The following is a 19,374-nucleotide window of genomic DNA, read 5'->3' on the forward strand; positions in this document are numbered from 1 at the left end:
CTGCAGCAGCTAAAGCAGCTCTCTCTGCCCCTTTAAGAGGGCAAGCTTTCTTTATCTCCTTTTGGGCATATCTTCCCACCCAGGCTATTCCCTAGACTATGTACTTGACCCTCTTGGGTTCTGGGCCTCTCTAGTGGGCACCTCAACCCTCTGGGATTAACAAAACTAAGGCCACTTGCTTGTAAAAGCCTACTCTTTCTCAACCAGGGCACTTGTCTTAATTCCCCGTCTGCAGAAACATTCAATATAACCACTGCAGCCTTACAGCCAGGAGCTCCTCCCTGCATGGTAACTGGGGAAAAACTACCTGACTGGTGCAAGCCCTGGGCTTACATAGCTCCAGCCTGAGCCTTCTTCTGGGCAGGTGAGCCTCCCATTCGCTCCCCTCTGCCACCTGCAAGCAGTCTCTCAGGCGACTTGCTCCCCTAAAGGAGCAGGCACATCCTGGTGCTCTGCTACACACGCATGATGCGCGAGGCTGCCAGAGTGTGACAATTTATGTACTCCAGCAGACTTGATTAACCAAGTCTGCTCTGACACACTGGATTTCCTTGCATTGGAGCAGGTTCTCCACATGTGTAAGTGCCCTGCTTTTGTAAGATTAAAAACTTCCCAAGACAGAGAGTCCACAACCTCCCTGGCTAACCTATTCCTTGTAATGAGAAAGCTTTCCCTGTTATCTAACCTAAACTTCCCTTGCTGCAACTTGAGACCATTGCCCCCTGTTCTCTCATCTGCCACCACTGAGTCCAGCTCCATCCTCTTTGGAACCCCCTTCAGGTAGCTAGCTGAAGGCTGCTATTAAATCACGCCCCCCCAATCTTCTCTTCTCCATACTCAATACGACCAGTTCCCTCATCCTTTCCTCATAAGTCATGTGCCCCAGCTCCCTAACAATTTATGTTGCCCTCCACCGGGCTCTTTCCAATTTATCTAAATCCTTTCTGGAGGGGGGCACAAAACTGGCCACAGTACTCCAGATGTGGCCTCACCAGGTGAATAGAGGAGAAGAATCAATTCCCTTGGTTTGATGGCAACACTCCTACTAATGCAGCCCAGTATGCCATTAGTCTTTTTCAGAACAAGAGTACACTGTTGGCTTATATTCAACTTACTGTCCACTGTCACCTCCAGGTCCTTTTCTATAGAGCTGCTGCTTAGTCAGTCAGTCCCCAGCCTATACTGGGACTCAAAGATATTAAACCCTTTGTGTAGGAAAAGTGTTTCTATCACAACATGATGATTTAATTGGCACAGTACTGCAAGCCATTTATAACTGGCATTCCGTGTACCAATTCCATATGTGCCAGTGACAGTACCTAGTCTATGATAGTCCATTCCAACTTGCACAGTTCTGTCAATGGGATGCCATGTTGTGGGAGTGCTGGTGAGGTCCTGTAGGATGTTGTTATCTTTCTCTTCATTGTGCTCACTTGTAGGAGTGCTGCACTGGATAATTGTGATTTTCATGCGTCTGGAATCTTGCACATATTATTTGACTGTTAACTGGTTCCTAGGTTAGTACAACTTTTTTTGCAGTGTCACTCATGATCAAGACAACTCCCCCTTCAATTTTTCTTCATCCGGCTCAAGTTCCTGAGTAGATCATCATTTTATTATTTTTCTTTAATTTGATACAATCTGTTCCTGGCCATCTGCACTCACTCACGCCAAGAATATCAGTACTGTAATTTTCCATCTCTCTCATAACTCGAGCTTATTTTTCAGCTTGTAGCATTTTATGCATATTGAATAGACCTGGAGTAGCAGACTCTTCAATATACTACCTTCTTACTGACGCAAGGGTTGGCTGGTACCTGTCCTACAGATTTTCTTGGCTACTACCCACTGACCCAGGGTTCTGCTGAGACTGGTGAGAACTTTCCTTTGTTTTCCTTAACAAAGTGGTTTTTTTTAAGGAGGAGGTTGTCAGCTTCATGTCCATCTCCCAGATCTGGAGGACTTGAAGATTTGTGTGGTGTCTACCCTTTAACATATTTAGCCTAGGTCAGCCTTTTAGGAGTTGAGCTTTACATGGCTTACCAGATTATAGGGGAGAATGTTATATGCATAAATCCTAGGAAGACATCTAGTTAATTTAGTTCTTCCTACTATTTATTCATATCTAGCTTATAAAGGGTTTCTAAAATCTTACCCAGCCTACAGTCTGGTGTAATTGATCTAGAAAGCAATTTTTTTTTTTCATTTTTGCCTTATAGATTATTATCTAATGTTTTTCTTCATACTTTTTTATCATATGTATCTGTATCCTAAAGTACAAACAAACTGATTATACAATCTTTTAATTTTTTTCTATATAATGTGACACTAATGTAATGAATTTTACCATTTTGGTATTGAAACTAATCCTTCAAAAAGTTCCTAAAGATTTTGAGTTATGCCAAAAAAGTCAACCAAAAGGGCTGAGATGGAATAAATTATGAATACTAAAGCTATAACAAGAGGTTGCAATAATGTCATAAACCACAGAAATGAAGTTCCAATCCTGTAAAGGTACTACAAAATTTCAGTGGAATTATGTATGTGCTAATTAAAAATTATGTTGATTATTTGCTACATATGGATCTGACTCATGGATCTATGTCACATACAGTTTTCTATTCCTTCCTGAATCATGCTAGTGGTGGCTTCTATTCTCCGTGATACTGTTTTCTCCAGGCAGATAACCTTATTTTATCCTCAGCTGTTGTCATAGACAGCATTGTTAAGGAGCATTCTAACTCTTCTGCTCCATGTTGAACAGTGGAAAAATCCCTGGTCAGGCCCAGTTCACTCTCCCTTTTAGCATCCACACTCTGCCACTGTGACACAAGCCTATTTGATGAGCCAAGGTCCATGGTCAGCCAGGGCACCAATCTCCTCACTGCGACCCTTCTGAAAACCCTCCAGCTAGTATGCCAGTAATAGAGGTTCCCTGGGTGTGCTGCAGGATGGTATTGGCCAACTTCACTCATATCAGAGACCTTCCAAACTATACTAGGCAAGGGTGGGCAGATTTATCTGTAGTTGCCTAACACATGCTGCATGCTCCCTGCCACATACTCCAGAAGGTGAAGGCTGCCCTGCTGTCCACTGCCCTCACCTATATTGAGCAGGTCCCTTGCAAGGGCGGTACCCATCCCCCAGGCCTCCACTGTGACACGGGATACTGGCCAAGATGGACCTTTGATGTGACCGCATGGGTGGAGGGAGAAAAAATTATTTGCGGGGGCTGAGTGGATGTGTGCCCTCCCACCCAGCAGGTAAGTCTGTGGAGGAAGGGGCAGAGGGAAGGGAAAGGGCCATGGGTGGGACAGACCAAGGCCCCCACAGTGAGGGAGGGAGTGGGGCTGAGGTAGAAGCAGGGGCTGGGGTGAGTGGGGCCCTGGCTGGGCTGGGTGGTGGGACAAACGGAGGCCTGGGGGGCAGATGCTCCCCCAATCTGTGGGCAGGGCAGAGGCAGCTGCATTTTGAGCTGTGCTGCATGCTGTACTTTAAACTCCACTGCCCTGAGAACTGCACAACAACATGGGGTGGACAGGCAGTACAGCATAGCCCAGAGATGGGACATGTGACATCAGTCACTTCTGGGGCAGTTGCAGCAGTGGCAGCTGTCCCCACCCTGTACACAGATCAGTGGGGGGAACGTGCCCCCTGGGCCTCTGCTTGTCTCTGCTTCTGCCTGTGCCCAGCTCCTTCCCTCACCACTGGGACCTCGATCTGCCCCACCCCGCAAGGCAGTGAGGGAGGGAGTGGGGCTGGGGCAGGCCCTGTACAGCCAGAGCATGACGTGGGATGGAACTGAGTGGCTTGTCCGGGGCGGCGCAAGGAGGGGGTGGTGGCTTGCATTACTGCACGCAGTGATGGGAGGCAGGGTGGGGGTGCGTGCCCTGGATCTGTGCACAGGGTGAGGGTGGGCTGCTGCTACGGGCTGGGGGGCTGTGTTGGGCTCTTACTGGGGTGGCTTGGGCTGCACTGCACTCAGAGGGTGGTGGTGCTGGGAGAGGAGGTTGAGGGGGCTGTGGTGAATTTTGGTGTTGCAGCTGCCCTATAGCCCCCTTCCAGTGCCACTACCACCTATCCCGAGCACAGCCTGGTCCAGGCTCCCACCGGGAAAGTTCCTGTGCTGCCCCTGATCTCAGTCCACAGCAGCAGCCAACCCCACTCCACACACAGATCTGGGGGCACATACCCCCCATGCCTTCCCAGGGTGTGCATAGCACCAGGACCCACGCCCCCCAGACAAGCTGCTTGCAACTCTGTTCCACCCCTTCCCCCGCCCCTCCCTGGCTGTGCAGCATCTGCCCCAGCCCCAGCCCCACTCCCTCCCTCACTGCTGCATGCACACCACTCCCCACTCCTCTGCAGCCTCCCAGAGTCTGCCTTGTGGCCTTACCTGCTGCCCTGCGTTTGGGGGAGCTAAGCCCCACTAGCCCCAGCATTCTACCACCTACGTGCGACCCAGTAAGTGGCTGTTCTTATGCATTTGCACCATATGGGGAGAAATCTTTGTGTATATCTTTCTTTGCTCACAAAACTGTTTGAAGTTGATGCCTATCTGGTTAAGGAATACATATAAGATGTAACTAGTGGAAGTTGTGTAAAACAAAAGAGAGAATGGATAAAAGCACAAAACCAGAATGTTTTATTCTCTCCCCTGAACATGGGAATTTGAAAACAGCAATACCAGTGATGCTTATAAGACCTCACAGGCACTACAATATAAAAAGACAGTGCTGTCAAATGAAAAGCAAGCACTGAGGTAGGAAACAGTGGGCTGTTCTCAGTTTGGGTTGTTCTATGAGCTTAGAAAATAATGCTGTCTACACCCCCTTAAAATATATCCTTTACTTTACATACCACTATAGGAAAAACGGGGCAGTCAGGATACTTGGTATTAGGCACGAACCCTAAACAAACTCAAGGCCGGTGTAATATAAATTATGGGAGCCAAAAGGCTGCAAAGAATGTAAAATGAAAAGAAACAATTCTAGGCACATACTGCCACATCAATGTATTAAACAGAAATGAAAAGAGAAACCAGAGGGAAATGTGTAGCCACACATCCAATCCCTCCTCTCTGGTATCTAGATGCATGAGCTATACATTATTTCTTTTAGTGTTTGGTGTAGAGATGTACTTTGGTTATCTGCTGCACTTAGTTTTTGAAATTTTATTCCATATGTACTGGGGGGAAGTGAGTAAGGTACCTACCTTGTTAACTCTGTGATTTTCATAGATACATTGTTGTAGTGGTAGAGTGATTAACATAGATGGCATTATTTAGACTGGAGTGAATTAGTTGCCTCTGAAGTCTCTTTGAAATCAGACCGCAGGAGACAAATACCTTATCTCTTTTGGTGGTTTGTCTAATTTTGCTTTAGTTGAGATGCCAGAGATCTTGCTGAAAATGCTTCATCTTGTTACTTGTAAATTGGATTCATGTCTCACAAGGCTAGGGAAAGCAAGCAAGGAGTATTGGCCCTATTATTGATGTAGATCGTTAATGTTTTTGGAGGGAGGGAGGTTGCCAACTTTGCTGAAACAAGGTGGCGTTAGGAAACTTTTTTTGAAAAACTGATTTGCCATTTTTGACTAGTTCCCAACCTTTCTTTGGGGGCACAATGATTATAAAACGCAGCAAGGCTGCATTGCCATATATAATTTTCAGGGTTCTTTTTTTTCCTCCTTCTTTTCAGTAATTTTCAGGCCTAGGTGTAGAACAGATACTGTTAGTCTCTGTGGATGATGAACTCCTAATGATACAAATTAGATGTTTGCATTTTATACTTCTAACAGTAGCAGTGCATAAGGGATGCTCATATATTAAATCCACAACAGTCACCAATAAGATGCCAAGAATTAATACTGCTAATTTATTATTTAATTACTGATATGCTTGGCACAATAGAAGATGCACAAGTGAGACACTGGTACCTCTTCAGAAGTTGTTATAGTCTAAAAGACCGATGCAGAGAAGCTAAAAACTTCAGGGAGTACCAGAGAAAGAAGGCATATTTTCTTTCTTCACATAATATTGGGGCAGAAGGATATGACCTAACACAGTAGCGTATATGAGATACAACAGAAATTATGTAGGCATTGTGAGGAACTGAATTTTATCCTTATAGTACCTGCAAACAGCTGAATCACAACACTATTGCGCATACCCTTGTATTCATATAACCCAACAGGTTTATGGTTCAGTAGGTCCAAATGCAGAACAGAGCCACTTCCTTGTTGATACCCAAATTTTGAATGCTTAATTTTTCCTATGGTAAACCTTGGAAATTTGCCAGGAAGTTCATCACAGCGATATACAAGGGCTATGACATCTACCTTTGCAATATGTATTGTTTTGACCTGCTGCCCATATCAGACCCACAACTTTTAACCTGAATTGTAGCATGCTGCATAATGATATAAGGGTTTATAGTTGGTTGGTGCAACTATATTGTTGTATGGTCTCTTAAGTTCTAGTGGAGTTACTGGTTTTCTTTCCATCTTAAAGAAAGTTGGTCCTGATAGATTATACCCTAGAGTACTCAAGGAGCTGGCTGGCGTCATAGCCCAACCATTGGCAAAAATATTCAAAAACTCATGACGCTCAGGTGAAGTACCTGAAGACTGGCGGAAAGTAGATCCTGGGAATTACAGGCCAATCAGCTTGACCTCAATCCCCAGTAAGATTCTGGAGAAAATTATCAAGGATAAGCTGGATGAGGGCAACATCCTGAGGGGTAGCCAGCATGCGTGTGTCATGGGTAGGTCTTGCCTGACCAATCTCATTTCCTTCTATGACCAGGTGACATATCACCTGGACAAGGGAGAAGAGATTGACGTCATATATCTGGACTTTATAAAAGCCTTTAATCTGGTGTCTCATGACTTCCTCATGGAAAAACTGGCCAACTACAGGCTCGCCATACCACAGTCTGATGGCTGGGGAACTGGCTCTGAGGTTGGACCCAGAGAGTAGTGGTCAATGGTAGCAAATCATTATGGTGCTCTGTGAGCAGTGGCATCCCCCAAGGCTCTGTCTTTTGACCAGTTCTCTTTCACATCTTTATCAACAATGTGGAAATTGGTGTCAGAAGCTCACTGGCTAAGTTCACCGATGACACTAAACTTTGGGGCATAGCGTCCACACTGGAGGACAGGCTAGTGATCCAGGCTGACTTGGATAAACTTAGTAAGTGGGTGGATACAAACCTGATGATGTTCAGTAGTGATAAATGTAAGGTACTCTACCTTGGGGGAAAAACCTGACTGCATACTTATAGGCTTGGCAGTGCTATGCTTGCTAGCACCACTGCTGAAAGAGACTTGGGGGTCATGGCTGACCACAAGATGAACATAATCCACCAATGCAATGTCACAGCTGGTAAAGCAAACAAAACTCTGGCTTGCATCCAGAGATGCTTCTCAAGTAAATCTCAGGATGTCATCCTCCCTCTGTTCTCAGCCTTGGTGAGGCTGCAGCTGGAGTACTGCATCCAGTTCTGGGCTCCACAATTCAAAAAGGATGTTGAGAAACTTGAGGGAGTCTAGAGGAGAGAGCCATGCATAGGATCAGAAGGCAACAGAATAGGCCTTATGAAGGGAGGCTGAGACCTATGGGACTCTTCAGTCTGGAAAAGCATGGCTCAGGGGGGACCTGGTGGCTGCTTATAAGTACATAAGGGGTGTACATCAGGACCTGGGTGAACGTCTGTACACCAGAGTGCCCCAAGGAAAAACAAGGAACAGTGGTTATAAACTCCTCCAAGACTGTGTTAGGCTGAACATAAGAAAAAACGTCTTTACTGTCCTAGCCCCGAAGACCTGGAATAGACTCCCTCCAGAAGTGGTACAGGCACCTACTCTGGACTCATTCAAGAAATGCTTGGATGCTTATCTTGCTGGGGTCCTTTGACCCTAGCTGACTTCCTGCCCCTGGGGCAGGGGGCTCGGCTTGATGATCTGCGAGGTCCCTTCGAGCCCTAATGTCTATGAAATCTATGAAAGATGATTTTGAAAGCATGACACTTTTATATTCAATGCAAAAAGGATGAACAGACTTCGAAAGCTGACACTGTTTAATGTAATGTCTCCTTGGCACAAACTTCACCTTCAATAAGACTGAAAAAAACCCATTTACTTTTAATGAAACCAAGCTCAACTGAATTATCTTTTTGGGTACAAGTGGAAATTAAAAAAAATAAAAATTATTATTTTTAACTTCCAAGGAACCCAGCATAGAGGTCTACATGGAGATAAATGCAAGGAATTTATTCAAGTAAACTTTTTACTCAACCCCTATATCATCAGGATAAACTAGAATCAAACATCATCAAAATTAATATTTTTTTTGTCATTGAGCATGCCCAAAAATATATGTTCCCCATTAATTTTGAGATTCTAGTGACCAAGATATATTAAGGAATGCTTTCTGACTTCTCATATGCATTTGTTTTTGTGGAAATATAACCATTTAGTAAAATCTCACTCTGATCATACTGTGATTCTTTCCATAAATATCTGGCAGACTTCTCTTCTGGAGGGGACTGACTGTAGTGTTACTATGTATTTGCTGACTAATTTGGTCTAATGCAATTTTCCCCTTAGCATAGTAAAATGCCAAAGTTGATTAATGCTGTTCTTTGTAAACTTTCATGCTGCACTTTTATTTGATTTTAGTCTGATGTATGTCAGCCGGCACCACAGGGACCATTTTCATAAAAAGGTACTAGAAAGTGTCAAAAGACTGCTAATGATATCTGCACACAATGAAGAAAATGTGGCCCAGTTTAGATATTAGTGTATGTCAATCTAGTGGATCCTGTATTTGGAGTGTAAAGTGACTGCAAAAACTACAGCCTTCTTTCCTTAAGGCAAAGAAAACTAAAATTGCAATGAAAACTCTATTTACTTAAATATAATCAAATTGGTTGTTTATTTCACAATTTTTCTTCTTGTGGCAGTTTAGAAATGTTTCTATCTTGACACTACATATTACCTGAATTAAACACGGTTCCTGATTGATTTTCCAGCCATTTGCAGATGTGAAGATAGAGATAGCATTCTCCATTCTATGACCATCCTTCTCTAGTTAATCTTGGAAATCGTTGCTGCTGTGCCTGAATTTGGACCACAACAAACAAACTCAAACTGAAAAATATTCACTTCTCACTACAGGCCAAAATTTTAACATGTAGGTGGATAAATCTGACATTTAAATAATGGTTTTTTTTTCTTCAGATACTGAGTATTCACAGTTCCCACTGACCTTTGCAGAAGCTGTATGTACTCAGCACCTTTTGATTTCTGCCCTGTAGTAGCACCAGGGAAAAGAAAAATTACCTAGTTTTTTTTTCTATAAAGATCAGTCTAATTTAACCAGGCATCCTAAACTCTAAAGCCCCTTAATAATAATCCAAAATCATAACCATAGTGTTGAGTGGTGCCACTGCTGGGCGGAGTTAATGTTGTTTGAATGTCCTGTGTATTTCTGTACCTAGTAATTTTAGATTTCCTTTACATTTAACCTTAGCTGTTGAATTTCCCAGACTTATATGGTTGGTTTTGTGAAATTAAAACACCTTTATGAAGCATTATGTTCTAATGAACTAATATGTGCCCTTGATCTGAATGTCACATTATTGTATCATAGATTTTGTCTGGGAGCTTTTTAATTATCTGGAAATGGCATTGAATAGCAAAGTGGCAAAATTATTTATGTTAGTATATTCCAGAGACTACTAGGGGGACTGCTCCTTACACGGCTTTGCTAGGTCTTTTTCTAATATGATAGCAGATCAAATTGAGTGTGATACACATACAGACACAAAATAATACATGCTGGAATGAGTTAACTGCCATTGGCTTAAGTCCACTGTAACAACTCGGGGGAAAAAACAGGGCCTCATTGTGGATCAGTTAATTAAAGCTTCTGCTCCAGGTGCAGCTGCAGTCATATAAGCAAGGAAAATACAATAGATAATATATTGAAAATATTGTAATGCTATTTCATGGTTCTCTTGTGTAGTACAGGGTTCTGTTTTGGTTAGTCTATTTCAATGAAGAAATCAATAGAAAAAGAGAAGGAAGGGGTGAGAAGGTTGATTAGTAACATAGATAAACTTCCAGATGGAGAAAGATTTATTTTTCCCTCTAAACCAACTAATAGTCTTAAAGAAGGAACATGATAGAGAGAGATATGTAATGACAAAGAAAATAAGCATAGTGGTTCTTGTAATATAGTAACATTTACTGACAACTGAAAGGCAGCAAGTTTAAAACTGATTAAAAGGAACACTTTTTTAAACACTACATTTTAGGACAGCAGAGCTCCTTGTTACAAGTTATCACTGAAACCAAGTTATCAATCCAAACATGAGCATCCGCAGTTACACTGGATAGAATATTTTTAAAAATCTCTCCTGGAAGAGACAGACATCTTAATGCTTTAAAACCTAAGTCATTTTCTAACTACTTGGGGATTAAAGAAAATTACCAGCAGCAGGTTATTGCATAATTGCTCACTTTGGGGTTTCTTGTGCCTTTTGCTGAAGCAACTGGTACTATCTGTTGCCAGTTTCAGGATAATAGTCTGTGACTGTGGACCACTGGCCAATCATATGTGGCAGTTACTATGTAATATTTATTTTAATAGAATTCCTTCAATATAACTATTGATTCCCAAGGTATTTACTTATTAAATAGATTTTTTTTTACCTTTCAGTTAGTCTTCCATTTAGCTGGTTTACTCACTTACATCATAGTGTTTGTCATATTCATGTCTGTTAGTCCCACAACGTAGATCTACAATATTCCAAAACTTGCACAAGAGAGAGAGCATTCAGCATTGGGATCAACATGTTGTATAAATCCTTGATTTGGATTTTGGTAATACTGGGTAGTTTGTAATTTCAGGTACTCGGGTCAACTGGTCTAAATATAATCTAACTTCCTGGAAGTTTGATAGTGCTGGTCAAGTGTTTTCCCTATCTGATCTCTACCCTCTTGCTAACTTTTATTTTTTTATGAATGTTTTATGGAATAATCCCTGTTTTTATAGAATAATCCCTGTTAGTTCCATGTTTATTGCCTTCTATTTGTATTTCTGTTTGTTATTCCTTCAATTGCTTTAATTGTATTTAAAGATCATCTTTGGTATAATACTTGTATATACACATGCACAATTTACACATGCATATAAAATAGGAAAAGACAAAATAAAATGCATAATACAAAGCATGAAAAATTTTACTAGTACAGACTTGAAGTGTCTAATTTCAAGGGAAATTTATAAATGTGTTTTTCAGACCATCCAAAGCAAGGGCCAATAAAATCTTTATTCTACACTATACCTTCATGTATTTTTATGTACCATGTGTTCCAAACAGTTTTCTTAATGTGTAATAGGGTTTTGCGTCCCACCTGTAAAGCTTCGTATTTTAGTTACTGTCACTCAGTATTAGGCTTGGCCTGTGTAATAAAAACATTTAAAAATTAACTGAAAAAAACATTCTGTGCCTTAAATCCTACCCTTCTCAAATATGCTATTAGTCAGATTGTGTGTATGAATTCTGATTTAAGCTTTTCTGTTAACTTTACTTCATTGTTATCTCCTCATCCTAATCTATCCTTCACTGTACTTGCCTGTTTTGTACACCTGCTGCATCTTCTCTGATTTTGATGGTAAACTATCTGGGACAAAGAATGTCATCTTTGTTACTGTTCTGTATAGGACAATTGAGCCCTGGTCTTTGGCAGATGTTTTTAGGCATTACTGTACTAATAATAATGGGAGTTTACAGAGCAGAATCACATGGTGACTCTAAAAAAGAATGGGACTCTTCTCTTATCATGTCATTTTGAACTTTCAAGATATCACCGCATTGGGAATGAATATCCTGGATTTAATCTAGGAATTTTTTAGGGCAATTTCATCACTGGGAGAAAAAAAGAAAACTAATAGTGATTCTTGGAATCAGCATGAGGATTAGGAAATTACTAGGAGACAGGTATTCACGGGTAGAAGGCAAGCTAAGAAATCCAAGATGCATAATAAATTGTAGGATCATGTGACAAAATAACATGATCCCTTAATGTTGATTTGAGGATACATCCTTTTTATGAAGTAAGTAGCCATTTGCCCATCAAGTATGATGGGCAGGCAGGGGGGAAAGGGGCTGGGATGGAGTGCTACCACTTAACGTCCCATGCTGCCGCTTTTCTACCTCTTGCAGGGAGCGGGGCAGGGGAGCCAAGGCCTTGGCTCCCCCACCCTCTGTCCAGACCTTGGCGCAGCTTCAGAATCATGGTGGCGCTCCCCCATGCTTGGAGAACTCTAACTCTGTTTCCATCAGCCAATAAGTCTGTGAATAAAGCATTACGGAGAGACAGACAGACAGACTTAGGCTTTTATAATATTAGAACTAGCTAATTGCCCATCAAGAATGATGGGGGGGAGCAGATGGGGACAGAGCCCCACCCCCCCATCCAGCCCGCTCCCCCACTCCCTGCTGCAGCGGTGAGGGGAAGGGAGGAGCAGGTCTGGGCCCAATGTGGGGGAGGACTGGGCCCAAGGGTGAGGAGAAGCTGGGCTGCCATGGCGGAGGGGTGGAGGGGGAGCAGCAGGCCCAGGTTGGCCCAGTGGCGGTGAGGGGATGGGAGAAGCAGGCTCAGGGCCAACGTGGGAGAGCGGGAGTTGGGGGAGAGTGGGCCCGGGCCCGAGGGGCAGGGAGGAGGCCTGCTCCTTCCCTCCCTCGGCTGCTGCCATGTCGGGCTGGGCCTGCTGTTCCCCTCTCCTGCACTTGGGCCCACTCCCCCCCCCACTTTGGGCCTGGACCCGCTGCCCCGCCTGTGTTGGGCCCAGGCTCGCTCCCCACCTTGTTACCTGCAAGGAATAGGTGAGGGGGCAAGGCCCGCTTTGCTGGCCTCACCCCGCCTTCCATCCGCTCTGTTGCTGCCACCTCCAGGGAGCAGAGCGGTGGGGGGGGCAGCACAGCTGGCCTCATCCCCCCCACTTAGTCCCCTGTGTCCTCATCATCATGGCGCTGGGCTGCCTTCTGTCAAAATGCTTCTTCACACTCTGATTGGCTATTTGTCAGCCAATCAGAGCATGAATAAAGCATTACAGACAAACTTAGGCTTTTATAATAGTATAGAATAATTATATTAGCCTCTGATTTGAATATCTTCTGAATATGAACAGTGTGCTTGATTGATTAAAATTGTCAATTATTTCACAACTATTAAGGTGAGAGATATATTTAGATGTCAGAAGTCAAGCAGAAGGCAGGGTAGATTTTCCCTTTATAGACTAACCAAAGTTACTGAGGTACCAGAAAGGTTTGGGATAAATTTCATGAATTAGTGTAGTAGGAATGCTATAGGCAGTTAGAAGGAAAAGATCTTGCATATTATTGGTATGTTTCTTGAAACTGAATGAGTGAAACTAAATTTTTAAAAACAAAATCCATGATTCAATGGCTAATGTCTGTCAGAATAAAGGGATTCACCTATTGTACAATTGTTCGGAAATAAATTAGTTATGGAAATCAAACATTTGCAGCTAGATTGTTAGGAAATGCATGATTAAATCCTGTAATTATGCAGCAGTCGTAAGTACAATATCTTCACTTGTTTCATTTTAAGTAATTGTAATGCAATGGTCATAATATATTGTCTTTGGGTAGGTGCAGATGTTACATTTACATCCACCCAACTAGGGTTAGGTTGATCTATATGCTGATCTGTGCAGACATTTGGGGAGGTTAAATCAGGCAAAAAAATTCATGGGCTTGATCTAAATGAGTTCACCTGAGGAGGTGTATTAAATTCAATCTGGCATGGGTGAGCCTGATCTAGTCAATGTTGGCACATGTTTGAAACATAGCCCCAGGGGCTGGGAAAGTCCAGCTGCTTGGCCCAGCCCTGGGACTATGCTCTTCCTAGGTCCATGGCCCTGGCCTATTTTTATCCCCTCAATCCCTCCACCCCCTGGATGGTCCCCTATGGACCTGCTAGTTTCTTCCCACCCCTCCCCCCACCCCTGAGTACTTGCACTGGGTTACTAGTGTGCCTCCCAGCACCGGCAAATGTCTACACATGCTACTCCCAATCTACGAGTACAGTAAGCCACATGAGTTAGGCTCCGGAGTGGTGAGAGACACGTGGGTAAAGCCCGCTGCGCCCCCGCTCCCCCGAATCCCCCCAGACACCCCCTCAGCAGCTGCCGAGCCCCCTGCCGACCCACAGCACAGCCGGAGGTAAGCGGGCTCGTGCTGGGAAGGGGTTAACTCCTCACTCCCTGGAACGAGGCGGCTGCCTGGATCTGGGCCGGGTCAAGCCCCCACCCAGGCCCCTACTTGGCCCAGCCCCTGAGGGAGCCATGCAACCGGAGCTGCGCAAACAGGCCGCGTAAACAGGTGCTCGAGTTAGCGCAGAGTTCACGCAGGAGATGGCGTGGAAGGGCACGAGACGCTGCCTGCAACCCCCCAGAGTAGTCAGCCCCAGCCGTAGCCAGCCTACCAGAGGCATGACATGGATGGGCATGCGCCGCACCCCGAGGGTCCCCTCAGGCTCTGCAGCCCCCGCATTGGGCACCTCAGAGACGGCCACCCAGACAGAGCCCATGGTTCCGGGCTCCACGCAGACGGAGCCCCTGGCTCTTGGCTGCGGGGGCTGCCTGTCCCTTTTTCAGGCTCTGGGGCCCGGGAACATGGCCACCTCCCCTTGCGAGGTCTGCTCCCTACTGGGGTCTCTGGCGCACCAACTGGAGGAGCTCCAGGTCACAGTCCAGAGACTGCGTGCCATCAGGGACTGCGAGCAGGAGATAGACTCCTACCGCCAGGCCCTTCTCCCCCGGGAGCTGCAGGGTAGAGCACCGTCTCCCTCCAGGACTAAGGAGGACTCTGGGACTTCCCGCTCTGCCCAGTCAGGGGCATGGACCAAGGTGGTCAAGGGCCCTAAGGCCTGCTGCACCAAGGCCCCTCCCTCGCTGGAGCTTAGCAACAGGTTCGCACCTCTTGCAGCCCCAGCAGAGCCTGCTCAGTTGCCAGCTCCTGCAGGCAACCCAGGCTCAACCACAGCTACTGGCCCCGCTCTCCCCAAGTCAAAGCAAAAGGTGTTTGTTGTGGGAGACTCCATCCTGCGGGGCACTGAGGGGGCAATCTGCCACCCCGACCCCTTAGCCCGGGAAGTCTGCTGCTTCCCAGGGGCCCGCATCCAAGACAATGCGGAGAGGATCCCGCAGCTCCTCTGGCCCACAGACCACTATCCCATGCTCCTTATTTACGTGGGCACCAATGACATGGCTCAGAGCACCCCCAGCCAGGTCATGAGGCGCTACAGGGAGTTGGGAGCGGGGCTTAGGGGTCTGGGAGCTCAGGTGGTGTTTTCGTTGATCCTCCCAGTCTCGGGCTATGGGCTGAGGAGGGAGAGGAGGATCCACACAGTGAACCGAAGACTGCGGCGCTGGTGTCATCGGGAAGGCTTTGGCTTCCATGACCACAGCCCGCTCTTTGGCGAGAGAGGCAGCGAGCTGCTGGGAAGAGATGGCCTCCACCTCTCTCCCCTGGGGAGGAGGCTCTTCTCAGCCAGGCTGTCTGACCTGCTCCACCGGGCTTTAAACTAAGCCCACTGGGGGATGGGGGGATGACTGCCACTGCTGGTCCGCTGAGCAACCCTTGCAAAGCCAGCAGACCAAGGGACTTAAGGGAGCCCACCCCTGCCCCAGCCCTGGCACAATCTGTGGGCAAGGCAAGAGCCCCCAAGGGCACACTTGCCTGCCTGTACACTAATGCCAGGAGCCTGGGCAACAAGCAGGAGGAGCTCGTCCTCCTGCTCAGTGCAAAGAATTATGACATCATTGGGATAACGGAGACCTGGTGGGACTCCACCCATGACTGGACCATGGGTATAGAGGGCTATACCCTGTACAGGAGGGATCGTGTTGACAAAAGGGGCGGGGGTGTAGCTCTCTATGTGAAGGAAAGCTACATGTCCCTGCAAGCTGATGTTGGCGACCAGCATGGACAGCTAGAAACCCTCTGGGTAAAAATTAATGGGGAATACGGCACAGGGGACACAACGGTGGGAGTCTACTACAGACCTCCCACTCAAAGTCCTGAGCTTGACCAGGAGTTCGCCCAGGAACTGACTGAGGCCGCTTGCTCCAGGACCTTGGTTGTCATGGGTAACTTCAATTACCCGGACATCTCGTGGGAAGATCACTCAGCTAAATCTGAGCGGGCGCAAAGCTTTCTCTCGTGCGTGGATGACCTCTACCTGACTCAAGAAGTCTATGGGCCAACGAGAGGCAAAGCGCTGCTCGACCTGGTACTGGCTACGGGGGACGACCTAATTGGCAACCAAGTGATCAATGGGAAGCTGGGAGACAGTGACCACGAGCTGATCACCTTCACCATCTGCCGTAAAGCTGGCAAGTCAGTCAGCAACACAGAAGTCCTTGACTTCAGAAAAGCCGACTTTGACAAGCTCAAGAGGCTTGTCGGTCAGGCCCTCAGGGACCATGACCCCAGGGAGGGGGGAGTTCAAGAAGAGTGGTTGCTTCTCAAGGAAGCGATCCTCAATGCACAAGCTAAATCTATTCCAACATGGAGGAAAGGCAGCAAGAAGGCACAGCAGCCCTCCTGGCTCTCCAGGGACCTAGCGGACCTCCTATGGCTAAAAAGGAAAGCCTACAAAGGATGGAGGACGGGATTCACCTCCAAGGAGAATTATTCTGCGCTGGTCCAGTCCTGCAGGGAGCAAACCAGGAAAGCCAAGGCTGCAACTGAACTCCAACTAGCTTCAAGCATCAAGGACAACAAAAAGTCCTTTTTCAGATATGTAGGGAGCTGGAGGAAAAGCAAGGGCAACGTTGGACCCCTGCTAAACCAGATGGGGCAACTGACAACTGACACCCAGGAAAAAGCCAACCTATTAAATAGGTACTTTGCGTCAGTCTTTCATCAGTCCCATGGGACGCCCATGCCTGCTATGGGACAGGGAGATCCGGGTGATGGGGATCCCCTACCCTCCATAAATGCTGATCTCATGAAGGAACATCTTGAGAAGCTGGATACCTTCAAGTCAGCCGGCCCTGACAATCTGCACTCCATGGTAGTCAAGGAGCTGGCGAGCGTCATAGCTCAGCCCCTGGCATGGATCTTTGAAAACTCCTGGCACTCTGGTGTAGTGCCCGACGACTGGAAGAAGGCCAATGTGGTGCCGATCTTCAAGAAAGGGAGGAGAGTGGATCCAGCTAACTACAGGCCCATTAGCCTGACTTCTATCCTGGGGAAGATCTTAGAAAAGTTTTGGACTGGCCCAGGCTAACATCCTAAGGGATAGCCAGCATGGGTTTGTTGCGGGTAGGTCTTGTTTGACCAATCTCATTTCCTTCTATGACCGGGTGACCTATCACCTGGACGAGGGAGAAGAGATTGATGTCATATATCTTGACTTCAAAAAAGCTTTTGATCTGGTATCCCAAACTGGCCAGTTGCGGCCTTGGCTCCACCACGATCCACTGGCTGGGAAATTGGCTCCATGGTTGGACCCAGAGGGTTGTAATTGATGGCAGTCACTCATCGTGGTGCCCTGTGGGGTCCCTCAAGGTTCTGTCCTGGGACCCATACTGTTCAACATCTTCATTAATGATGTGGACATTGTAGTCAGGAGTAGACTGGCCAAGTTTGCCGATGACACCAAACTTTGGGGCAAAGCATCCACGCCAGAAGATAGGCGGGTGATCCAGGCTGACCTGGACAAGCTCAGCAAATGGGCGGACGAGAACCTCATGGTGTTTAACACTGAAAAATGCAAGGTTCTCCACCTTGGGAGGAAAAACCTGCAGCATCCTTATAGGCTTGGCAGTGCTATGTTGGATAGCACTACAGAAGAAAGAGACTTGGGGTCATCATTGACCACAAGATGAACATGAGCCTGCAATGCAATGCTGCGGCTAATAAAGTGACCAAAACGCTGGCTTGCATCCATAGATGCTTCTCAAGCAAATCCCGGGACGTCATTCTCCCCTTGTACTCGGCCTTGGTGAGGCCGCAGCTGGAGTACTGCGTCCAGTTTTGGGCTCCACAATTCAAAAAGGATGTGGAGAAGCCTGAGAGAGTCCAGAGGAGAGCCACGCGCATGATCAGAGGTCAGGAAAACAGATCTTACGATGATAGGCTGAGAGACATGGGACTCTTTAGCTTGGAAAAGCGTAGGCTCAGGGGTGATCTGATGGCCAACTATAAGTTTATCGAGGTGACCACCAGGATCTGGGGGAACGTTTGTTCACCAGAGCGCCCCAAGGGATGACTAGGTTGAACGGTCACAAACTCCTGCAAGACTGTTTCAGGCTGGACATAAGGAAGAATTTCTTTACTGTCCGAGCCCCCAAGGTCTGGAACAGTCTGCCAGCGGAGGTGGTTCAAGCACCTACACTGAACAACTTCGAGAGTAAATTGGATGCTTATCTTGCTGGGATCCTATGACCCCAGCTGACTTCCTGCCCTTTGGGCAGGGGGCTGGACTCGATGATCTCCGAGGTCCCTTCCAGCCCTGATGTCTATGAAATCTATGATCATAGACCAATGCAGCAAATGTCTGCACATACCCTTTGTGTACCTTGGGCTGCTGCTATGTATTACAATAATGAGTAGTATTCTTATAAAATATAACTTTATTTGCATACCATACTTATTAATGGGGAGAAAAGAAGAAATAAAAACATGCAAGAAATTATTTTTGTAGCTACAGTAAGAAAAAAATTGATTTTTATCCGAGTAATTTTTACTTCTCATAATGAGCTGGATTCATTTATATGGACATCTATAATGTCTAGCTTCTTATTCCACCAAAATTAAAGTTGATTTTAGTTGCTTTTTAAAAAAAGATTATCATTTGAGTTCAGAACTGAAGCAGCACACTCAATTCCATTAATGGCTTCTAAAGCTGACACCATATAAATTAAATGTGGAAAATAATAATAAGTCCCTGATCCTGCAAGGCCTCCAAAAAGTCACAAAAAAGGCCACCGATATGGCCTAAGGTTTAGACGTATTTTAACTCCAAGAGGGAAATGAAGGAAACTTTTGCCAAAAGTGCAGAATATCACCTATGTAGGGGGATGGGCTTATAAAGAATTGCTTTGGATGTTTGGGAGCCTGTGAAATTTGACTAGACAGAAAAGTGCAGTGTAATCGGCCAAGGTGCCCTCCTCTTTTCCTCAGCCCAAGAAGAGGGCTGAGTATGGGGAAGAACCAATTTTTAAAGGGGCAAAAAGCTTTTTGTTTGCTGCTCCAGGTCTGGCCCTGCTGTATGCCTCTGCCGCTCCACCCCTCCCTGGCTGCTCCAGGTCCAGCCCTGCTCTACTCC

Source organism: Crocodylus siamensis, chromosome 3 (genome assembly GCF_052110815.1).
Source record: "Crocodylus siamensis isolate JL-2025a chromosome 3, ASM5211081v1, whole genome shotgun sequence".
Classification (NCBI taxonomy): domain Eukaryota; kingdom Metazoa; phylum Chordata; order Crocodylia; family Crocodylidae; genus Crocodylus; species Crocodylus siamensis.